At 39.6% G+C, this 7,120-nt stretch overlaps 1 protein-coding gene across 2 annotated transcripts in view; it reads left to right on the top strand.

Moving 5' to 3' along the window:
• The first annotated feature begins 2,014 nt into the window (after positions 1–2,014).
• The window catches only part of LOC119898157 (collagen alpha-6(VI) chain-like), an 82,979-nt gene continuing 77,873 nt past the window's right edge, over positions 2,015–7,120 (top strand). For both annotated transcript variants that reach the window (XM_038712342.1, XM_038712341.1), the window contains exon 1: positions 2,015–2,090. The gene's annotated coding sequence lies outside the window, so the exon portion shown is untranslated. The remainder of the gene's footprint in view (positions 2,091–7,120) is intronic.

The following is a 7,120-nucleotide window of genomic DNA, read 5'->3' as shown; positions in this document are numbered from 1 at the left end:
GGGTGCTTTCACACCTGTAGTTGGGTTCATTTGGTCCGGACCGAGTGGGGAAAAAAGATTCACTGCTGCATTTTAGTTCTGTTCCGGTTCATGTTCACACTGCAGTTTTACAAACGAACCAGAGAAGTAACCATGACGTCACACAGACGTACAGGTAGCTTGTTGATTGGACAGCTCTGGCGATTGTCATCCTGCATCATCAGGACCCACGTGGGGAAATCAAACTCCGGTGACTGACAGAAGTTTGTGCAGCACTTTAAAGCTTCTGAGCTGTATCGCAAAGAGCTCACGAAGTAATAATTTATTATAAGCACGATTAGTAACGTCAGACTGCAGATCGACCACATAGCCTATTATGAATAATAACGTAAAAACAGGACATGTCCAGTAATAATTCGAGGCTTATTCGCCTATAGTATACTGTCGTATCGCTGTCACACATGTTTTGATGTTATGAATACTACTTGCCCTCTTTTTTTTAAACAGATTTTAACATATTAATCAGGGAAATACCCGCGCTGACAGGTAGGCCATACTTTTTAAAATGATTTTCATAAACATAGCAGCTTTTACAGATCAATTATAAGATCGCTGAACACATGTGGCGGCCAGACGGTGGATTTATTAGTGGTTTAGCTTTGGAGATAAAGCTCAGGTCACATCTCTGCTATCATAAAATCCTGTGTTTGGTTCGTTTGCTTTCACACCACGAGCGAAACGCACCAGAGTTTGTTTGAAAACGTACCAAGACCACCTTGAAGAGGAGGTCTCGCTACGCTTGTTTGGTCCGCTTTTGGTGCGCACCCGAGTGCTACATTCACACCTGCCCAAACGAACCGCTCCAGGGGGGAAAATGAACTCTAGTGCGATTCAACCGAACTAAACGAGGCAGGTGTGAAAGCACCCTCAGGCACCCCTAAGTAACATTTGACCCAAAACACAATCTTTTCCTAAACCTGACCACATTGTCACGTTTCACAACATTAACCAGAAGTTTTATTTTGAAAGTGTAACACAACGTTGACCACAGAGCACTACATGTAACAAAACAACCTTCTTAAGGAAACCCAGGGTGTTAAAAAGCGACGCTAACGGGTCTTGACCAAGTGTCCATTTGTGAAGCCGCAGGATGAGAACAGGTTCCCAGGCTTATATCTCAACAACTATTGGAAGAAATGTAGTTCAGACCTTCCTGTTTCCCTCAGCATGAACTGTAATAACTAACTTGGTGATCCTCTGACTCTTCATCTAGTGCCATCATCAGGTCAACGTTTTAATTTGTGCAATACTTTGGTTTATAACCAGATACCTGCAGAACTGATGCAGTTTTGACAGCGCGTGCGGCCTCACGGAGCCGCTAGACATCGTCTGATTGATTTTTGATTAACAAGAAGGAAAACGGCGGCGGCACGGTGGTCCGGTGGATAGTGCTGTGGCCTCACAGCATGTAGTTCGAGGGTTCAAAGGCCGGGGCAACCGGGGTTTGTGCAGTTTGCATGTTCTCCCCAGACTAGGTTAATTGGTGACTCTAAATTGTCCTTAGGTGTGAGCGGTTGCTCGTCTATGTGTGGCGATGGACTGGCGACCTGTCCAGGGTGTACGCCGCCTTTTGCCCGCCCCCAGCTGGGACTGGCTTCAGCCCCCCTGCGACCCTGTACGCAGGATAAGCAGTTGACACTGGATGGATGAAAGAAGGAAAACAGGCACAGCGTGAACTTTAATCCACTGAGCGTCACGTCTTCAACCAACGTGAGCCAGAGGGGTTTGTGCTAGAAGGAATTTAAAAGTTGTTTTTATGTAACACAAGATTTAACATACAAATCTCTGCTTAAAGACTCAGATTTCTTCTTCATGATCCAGGGGGGTTCATTCATGAAATAATTTACTGTGAGTGCAGTTCTGTGGTACTGATACATGAGTAAAGGATTTAACTACTTCACCTCTGCAGTGGGAGGGAGGGTGCGGGGGCCTGGGGGGGGCTGGGGGGGGCTGGGAGGTGTTTCCTGCAGAAACAAGCCTGCACCGCCCTACATGGCCGCGGGACTCGTGTGTTTTGTTGGCAGAAGGTGCGGACGCAGAGCAGCAGATCTGTAAGTGACTCTTTTTCTCCTGTGCATGAATGGGAAAACCAAGAATTATCACTGAGTGAAATGCATCAAGACTGTGCAGCTTTGTTTGTTACCTGACTTTTAGATCTGCAGAGTTTGTTTTAAAGGCTGATATGCATCTAATTCAGAGCTACTAGGGGATGGGCTTTGCTTAAAAACAACTTTAATTCCATCTAAACTCACTTAAATATTAGCTAAGGTTATTTTTCAGTTCAGTCTGGGATCATTAATGTAAAACGAGATTAAATTTAGGATCATATTCAGTTTTTTCCCCTGTGAAATCATTTCTTAATGCACAGCTCAGCTTAACTTCTGTTATATTTAACAGGTGAGGGGGTTCAAGGTGCCTTTGAGATTTGTCCTTTTTTAATGTAAAAAATGTGTAAATTAATATTGTTATGCAAGTATTAGTTTTGGTCAGGATATTAATGGCGCATTATTAATAATAATCACTTAGTCTGTTCAGTTCTGGATATTTCATATGAACTGTTGCATATTTTTTGGAGCTTTTTAATATGTTTTGCATGAAACAGTTGCTGACCGATTAAAAGAAGTACAGTAAACTCTTGTAAAGTGAAAATCCTCAATGTACCGGATCCTCAAAGCTGTATTTAAGAACTTTACATTAGTTTATTTAAACCTCTTGAATACAAGAGTCTAAAAGGTAAAAAAGAAGTTAAACTGAATTAGTTATTTTGCAACTATTATTATTATTTTTGCAAACTGGTAGTGTTAAACTTTGAAGTTTAGAGGAAACTCTCTTTTGGTTTATCACTTTGAAGTAGCAGTGGGTGAAATGGTTAAAATCACCGTTCTTCATCACATTTGATGAATTTTTCTTTATTTTGAACTTCCATACAAATAACTCGTCCCGCTCTGTATTTAAAATTAACCCTCCTCCTCCATGTTTTACTTGTCACTCTTTTTCTGCGGCGGTTTGCAGTTTAAAGGTGCACAATCTGTTGCTCTCATGGTGATCACACCTGCTGCCCAAATCACGTTACGTTGTGAGTAAGCTGGATATCACTCGAGATTCCAGCCCCGATTGTCTTCATAGCCGAATGAATAGCAGAGATGGCTCGATATTTCCAAATCTCTAATCATGAACATATTTCTACTGTCACTCGGTACATACCGTCATATCGCCCAACCCTACTGTTAAAGGAACATCACTGTTGGTCAGGCTTTTAAAAGCTCTTTCTGACAATGTTTCATCTTAATATGACGTTTCCTGCTGCCTGTAAATGAAGAAATGTCAACTCTTGGCCAGAACACGTTCACGGAAGCATCTGATTTACGCTGCTGGTCACTGGATCAGGACCATTCAGCTGTTTTAATCCATGTAGGGCTGCAGCCTAACCATTATTTTGGTTATCTGTTAATCTGCTGTTTCTTCTAGGTCAATTGTTTCATACCTAAAAAGTAAAAACAAAGAGAGTGAAAAATGCTCCTCATAACTTTCCAGATCAAATGTGACATCTTGAAATGTTTAGTTAAAACCCCAAATTAACAATAAGAAGGATTATATGAAACAAGATGTTTGTTTGCTTGTCTTCTTAGTGTGCAAAATCCAATCTGTCTTTAGTAGGAGTTTTTCACATTATGCTGTGGGGAGTCTCGATGTGAAACACATGGTGACTCCAACTGTCCACCACCGTGACTCTCACAACAGTGCAGCGCTGAGCTCTGTGCCTTTCTTTTAATCTTTTTCCTGTTTCATGATAAATGCTACTGAGAAATATTTTAAGAGGCTCTAAGATCAAAGTCGGATCCAGAAAGTATGGAAGTTGTATAAGGACAAAACTGTTTCTAGAGTGAAAAACCAATTCAAGCATGAAAGTCCACGTCTGAGAGCTCGCAGGGGCCGATACAAAAGATTTGAGTTTACGTCTCATGAGTTAATAAATTGGTTAAAATGTTTGTTTAAAGTTAATATTGAAAGTAAAACATGTCCAGATGAAACAGATTGTTTGATACTCTACTGTAATATACAGTACTGTGCAAAGTAAAGTAAGAATGCTTTCAAAAGTAGACGAGTTAATAGATTAAATTTATCGAATAACAAAGTGCAAAGTGAGTGAACAGTAGAAAAATCAAATCAGTATTTGGTGTGACCACCCTTTGTCTTCTAAACACCATCAATTGTTTAAAACAGTTCTGTTCATTATCGTGCTGTATAATGTGTTTTTGATCATTTTGGCATACTTGTAAGTTCTGCTAGTCGTTTTAACTACCTATTTTTTTACTACCTTTGTTTCCATCACTTTAGAAAGAACAAGCACTGTACTGCAAAAGATGTATTTTTACTTTGTTTTTCTGACAACATTTGCTTATAAGCTTTTAAATTTAAAATATAAAAGTGTAACAAAAAGGCATATGCAGATTTAATGTGTATATGATAATTTATCATGTGTTATGTTTGATCGCTATCGGTTATCAAATTTGACCCATTGAATTATCAGATTTAAAGTTTAACTGCTTGATATCTGAAAACCGCGCTTAACACGTGGTTTTCCAATCTTGACTTGGTTGATTCGATTACAGCTTGGAGATATTTTTGTCATTAATGAACTCCCATACTTCAGGCAGATCTGTTTAATGTAACTGAAAGATCTACTGCAGCCTCCAGGCACTCAGTTCACTGTACAACCCCCGTCCCCCTCCACCCTTCATCTGTTTCTTATTGGACTTTTTCTTACACAGAAAGCTTTACAGTATTCATCACGTAATACTCCTGTTGGGACTTAAACTATGTCTGCTTGACTCTGTGACTCAATTCACTTTATTTCACCAGAGTAATCCACTCAGTATCAGTACTGCTTTCTAGGCAGACCTGGATACGTGCAGAAGAAGAAATAAAACAGTTCAAGCTGCCAAACGACGACAGATTCCCATTGATTCTCAAGCGATTGTTCCTCTACATATCTTATTGAAGTATTATTCTAAAGTCCTTGCAGTGTGACTCCACTAAATGCTTTAATCTCCTGCAGTATAATTATATTGTGTCTCTCCTCCTCTTAGACATTAACTATAATATTACAATAATGGTAAATTACAGTCCCGTCATATCAGATCTTAAAGCATCCGGTACATAAACTCTACAGCAGTGTGTGGTGTTTTATCTCCTGTTGTGTCACTGTGGCCTGATTCTTGGTGTCATTTGTACAATGCTGGTATGATTTATTGTAGAATTACTGAGGGTATCATCCTTCTCTCGTCTGCACAGCATCTGTTGAATCAGTCCTGCGCTGCATGAGGTCATACAGCCTGTAACTCCTACATCTACTAATGGTTTCCAACTCTCTACTTCTGCCGTTTGTCTTCCCGTAGTCTTGTGACTCAAGCTTCCAGTGAAGGTTGATCGTTGTACAGTTGTACTTTTATGGAATACATGTACACAGGAAGGAGGAACTTTAATATGGAGACCTTTTGTACTTACTTGGGGTTTGGTGCACTGAAAAATTATCTTATGTCTGTTTTTCTTTTAAATATGAGTTAGGTTCATAGGGTCAATACAGGGTCATATTATAATTATTAAATTAATTATTTCTTATGTAGATACCCGCTGATCTCAGCATCATATTCAATCATAGATCTACAATATAAGTCTAATATCAGTTGACACGCAGGCTTATCGCCGTGTTAGTGGTAGAAACCTATTAAACAGTCTAGGTAACGTTATACTTGCTAATATGACGGACCAATGGAAAAATCCAACGGTTATAATAATTTATTTGTCATAAAGAGAAAATAATCCCCTGATCCGAAGTTTAAAGTGAATTACTGGACTTCCACTGAAGTGATTCAGACTTTCTCTCCCACCGGACGGGTGTCTGTAGGCGACGTAAAGGAAACCAAACCACTGTGAGGCAAAGTTGTTGTTTGTTGTTTTACTATTTACACAATAATTTTAGTACACATCATTATATTATTTAATTATGTTTTTAGGGGATTTCCGCCTATGTGTGGAGGAATGAGGAGACTGTAACCAGATTGCACAGCGCACACTCCGAGTTCATATTCTGCTTTTTAGCTTTTCCCCTCTCCTTTATTGAGTAATGTATCTTTCAGCTTCTCGCTGACCCGCCCTTCTCTGCTTCTGATTGGCTAGTAGTTCTTAACGAGGAACTGAGCATGTGCAACTCCCAACAAAGATCATGTAGAGACCAGATGTATCACTCCATAGCTAAAACGAAGCCTTCAACACAGGCTGAAAAGAGGAGCTGCAGCAATGTGCAGTATGACAAAAATATAACCATGTAAACCTGTTCTGGTACAACCTCTGAATAAGAATATGAACCTGAAAATGAGCATGCAGCCTTTAGATTACTTAAATTTAGAAGTAAATATTGTTGAAATATTCAGTCAGTTGTTGACTAAAAACATATGTTGATACAACCAGGCCACACGTAATGGTACTGAATGATAACGCAAGCTGATGTTCCGGACCTTTTTGTTTTGCAAAATTTTCTCTTTGAATTTTAATTGAATACCCCTGAAATATATGCTTAACTACTGAATAGCATTATGCATTAAGAAATAAATTGTTGTTCCTCAGTGTTCTTTATTGGTTTTTACTAAATACCAAAGTAAACAAACATTGTTTATGTGTTTTTTAACCAACCTGTATTCTCTACTTCCCTCTCTGTAATGTATTTGTGGTGTCGCTGTCCCGAGGAAATTTCTCTCTGTCCTTTTTTTAAATTATCCTCCAGCGTGTGTTGCTTCAGGCTTTGCCGGAGTTACCTGACTGAACTCTCTGTATCCTGCTGGGTGATTATTGTTTAGGTGCTGTATCAAATCATCAGTGTTGAACGCAGCTCTGTTAATACCGCCTCGCGAAACGCTTGCATTACAGACATTACAACTGGCTGTTTGGACTGCTTTTGTTTTCCTATTTAAAATATGTCCACGCTGCAGACATTTTAGCCGCGTCCCGCCACAAACTGTGCTCTCCGTTTTTACGACACTTGTGTGAGAGCTAGAGTAAAACAAAGGCTCAGTAAAGTTGA

This window comes from Micropterus salmoides, unplaced genomic scaffold (genome assembly GCF_014851395.1).
Source record: "Micropterus salmoides isolate LMB-PRFRI ecotype aquatic unplaced genomic scaffold, ASM1485139v1 Ms_hic_scaffold_11, whole genome shotgun sequence".
In the NCBI taxonomy this organism is placed as follows: domain Eukaryota; kingdom Metazoa; phylum Chordata; class Actinopteri; order Centrarchiformes; family Centrarchidae; genus Micropterus; species Micropterus salmoides.
This window is presented reverse-complemented; position numbering and strand designations above follow the sequence as displayed.